The sequence below is a fragment of the Heloderma suspectum genome, chromosome 1, assembly GCF_057233095.1.
Source record: "Heloderma suspectum isolate Gila_16-S chromosome 1, 16-S_ref, whole genome shotgun sequence".
Taxonomy (NCBI): Eukaryota; Metazoa; Chordata; class Lepidosauria; order Squamata; family Helodermatidae; genus Heloderma; species Heloderma suspectum.
Genome location: NC_139458.1, coordinates 366,445,672 through 366,449,585, shown reverse-complemented (window position 1 = coordinate 366,449,585; position 3,914 = coordinate 366,445,672).

Genomic DNA, 3,914 nt, shown 5'->3' with positions numbered 1-3,914 from the left:
TCTGCTAGTATTTGTGATGACATATGAATATGGCAAACTTTCCATTACCCTTCCTGGTATGGTTGAATTTCAGACCTATTGTTCGTCTGCTTGTCTGTCCTTCCAACCAGGATAAATCTATGGTTTGAAAAACACGCAACTTACTCTGGACTGTCATATCATGTGGTGCTCAGTATTACTTAAACAATTATTATGAAACCAAGTAACACACTCAGCCCACCAATGTTTCAGGGATAGCGATACCTTCTCTGTAGAAACTTATAGCTATCTCTGATACCTGACAAGTAGCTAACATTGGCCATGTCTTTAATTGCTCTCTACCTGTCTTTTCTTCATATGTTTCCTTCATAGTTTCTTCTGCAACTTTCTTCTGTCAGGTACGTAAACAGAACACCACTTTCCCTACTTAGATGAGAACTTAAGGACCTTGAATACACCTCCCCATTGATAGCCATCATTTGATAAAGTTCAAAGCTAGAAATGTAGAGAATGGAGGGCGGAACTGAGCAACACCAGGCAAACAGGTATCATGATCCTGGATTTGACAGAACTGGCAACTCTTTGCTTGAGGCACTAGTAAGATCTGGGACACAGAAAATGTAACACACCCATTTGGGGACAGATGGTGAACACTATTCAAATGTCCCTTTCCTTGCAGCTTACCTTGTGTAACACATTGCTTTGCAAATGACTCATTACTTGAAACTCATAAATCTTATGCGTGGTCCATGATGAACTTGCCAACACCATATTTCCCATATGTATTTTCATATTTGGAAAAATAGCTAAATTCCCAAATGCAGAAACTGCCTTCTATTTATCTACAATTCTTCTGGCATGTCTTGTCTCCTGTTCTGCCCATGTCTGTGCAACTGTTGCATTTTTCATTAATGTGGACTTTACACTGTCGTTTCAAATTGTCTGACCTATCTGGCTATAACAGCCACCATTTGTAAAGATGGAAGGGTAATGCATTACCCATGCAGATCTTTATCATCAAGCTGGTGTAACAATTTTTTAAAAATGTAATTTAAAAGGAAACCTAAAGATACAAGTCCCCATCCTTCATTCAGAGCATACCCAACATTCCTAGAGAAATTCTTTTTACCCCCCCCCCCAATTTAAGGTTCTGATCTTTTTGTTCAGCCAATGCATGACGTTTCCCTTAAGGAAGGGACTTCAGTGATGTTACAGAGTCATGAGTCCAATCCTAAACATGTTTGTTCAGGAGCTTGTCCCATGGGGTTAACAGGGCCTAGTAAATATACTTAGGATGGCAGCCCTGTGACTGTGGCAAACATCAGTTTGCATGCAGCTTAGATCCTTATTATGACATACATCTCCTTGGCTACCAGCTAAGCAAAATGGCGGTTGCCCTCATCCTATCTTGCATCAATGGCCTAAATCTCAGCTAGCATGCTTGCTGTCAAAAAGCCGATCACTGTGAGTCTTGATCTGTGGGTTAATGTATGAAGTTCATGGAATTTTCAGCTGCATCAAGGAACTACAACTGTACAGGCCAGGGATGGACAACACATGAGCCCCCACTGGCCCTTTTTGTGGTTGTCAAGCCCTGCCATCACCACCAGAATTTGGTGGCATGAGGGCGGTGGCAAAAAAGGGGGTTATTTCCCTTGAAAACAAGGTGTGCACTCCTTGCTTTCAAGGGAAATGGCCCTTTTTGGCTGCCAATGTGTCACCAAAATTGGCAGTGCAGTGACGGCAATTTTGGCGGGGTGCAGCTTCCAGTGGTTCTGGGGGTGGGAAATGGGTCTCCGTTCCTGACAAAGTTGCCCACTCCTGGTAAAGAAGGATGGGGATATGTGCAGAGTTATCCTAATCTAGGTGGTCAAAAAGCCAAAAGCCAGGGCAAATAAAAACATCTTTGCCTGATGCTCAAGTGAAACAGCATCAGAATCGGTGTTAGGCAAACGGCCCTGTGGGGGACGGAGGCCTCTTTCCAGTCACCACCTGCTTAGCCTCAGAACATGGGGTGACCCAGATAATGGCCTCTGAAGATGACCACTGGGTTTGGACAGGTCTGAAGGTGACCATAGTATTCGGAGAGGCTCATGTGCCAGAAGGCGGTGTTTCTATAGATGGTGTTAAAATGCCTTAATATTTTTCAAGGACAATGTCTTGTTTTGAAAAAGCACAACGAAAGGAAGGGGAGCAAATTACCTCACTGAAGTAGGAAAAGCGAGCCATTAATTGACTCCTGCTAAAGCATCAGAAAAATGGCCTCCCTTTAATCAGTCTCTGGTTTTTGTTTTGACTTATTATACCTCGCATGACTCATCAAGTGCTTTGTGTTTCTCACTGGTGAGCTACCGCCTTGCATGGTCTATTGCAGGGTTGCCATGGCAACAGGCACAGGATGAGTTAGCAAGCGCAGGGAGCCACAGTTGAGCTAAGTAGGTTAGGATAAAGTGAAGGCCAAGGATTCTCTTTTATCCTCTCCTACACATGACACTGCCAGCAATCCCCCAATTCTGCCAGGCGCACCAGAAAGATTATTACATTAACAGCACTAGTGTTCAAGCAGAAACTCATATGACATTATGCTATGTCTGGATATGGAAGCTGTATATCTCTGTGAAGATCTGAGGAGCTAAAACTCAACATGTAAATGGTCATAATTTGAGGATGATCATTGCAGATGTAGAAGCAGAACAGTCCTATTTTGTCTTTGGAAATGAATGAGAGGGATACATTAAAATATGCAAAGGATTCCTGGCAGGAAATGTTGCATACAGCTCCAACAGCTGAGGAGTCAGGAACAAACAAGGCCCAACGTGCTAACTTTCTTGCTTTTTTGAATGTTGCTGAACCATGCGACAAAGGCAGGGAAGATTGGAAATACAAAAATGCTTATTGCTTGAAAGCATCTTGCGGCAGGGAACCAATGCCATCTGGTTAACCTGGCCTTCCCCAGCCTGATGCCCTCAAGATGTGTTGGACTGCAACTCCTATCACCCCCAGCCAGCATAGGGAATGATGGGAGTTGTAACCCAACATATCTGTAATTCAGTGCACCATGTTGGGGAAAGCTGGGTTAAGGTTTTCTAGCTCCCCGAGCCCTAAAACCGCCTTTGATTGGCAGTAGACCTGCCATAGCTTCGTGAGGGGACAAAGAGTTCACATTCAGTGATCACTACCTCCCTTCACAGAGCTAAAGTGCCTGGGAGAAAACTGGAAAAATGGGTTGAATTACACCCTCACATGGTCAAAGAATGTGTCCTGCTAGGTTAGTTGATGCACCTGCAGGCTGCATGTTCAGTGGCCATGTGAAAGGGCCATAGGGATCATCCACAGAAGGAAGAATTCTGATTGGCCCAGGATTCTTGCTTGCATGGAGGAGCCTGACGCACATGTATCAGTGCACATGCACAGCTCCTTCCCAAGACTGTCAAGTGTGTGACCAGGAAGGGGGCATGGCCAGCGTGCGTGTCAGTGGTGAGGGGCTGGGCATGAGGGGATTTGCCTGAGCCCTCCGAATGAAAACAACGTAATTTCTGGGGGTTGACAGTGAAGTAAGTCAATCCGAGTTCTTGTAAGAGAGGACTAGGCCTGTAGGATCATCTTTTCAAATTAAGAAGTGGTGAAACTCTTCAGAGCAGCTTTCCACAACCTGGTGCCCTCCAGATGTGTTGGACTGCTGTTCCCAGCACCCGCAGCCAGCTGTGGGAGTTGTATTCCAACACATCTGGAGGGCACCAGGTTGAGGAAGCCTGCTTTAGCATAATCCTTACCACATTTTGTAGCTTTAAAATTGCTTTTATCCATGGCTGAGAACTTAAATAATCTTTTTAAGCCAACACTGTGATACATTTCTTGGCAGCCACCACCATTCATATCTTATATGAGGATTTCTTTCCATTCCTTTAGTGTCATCATAATAGATATCCACTTTC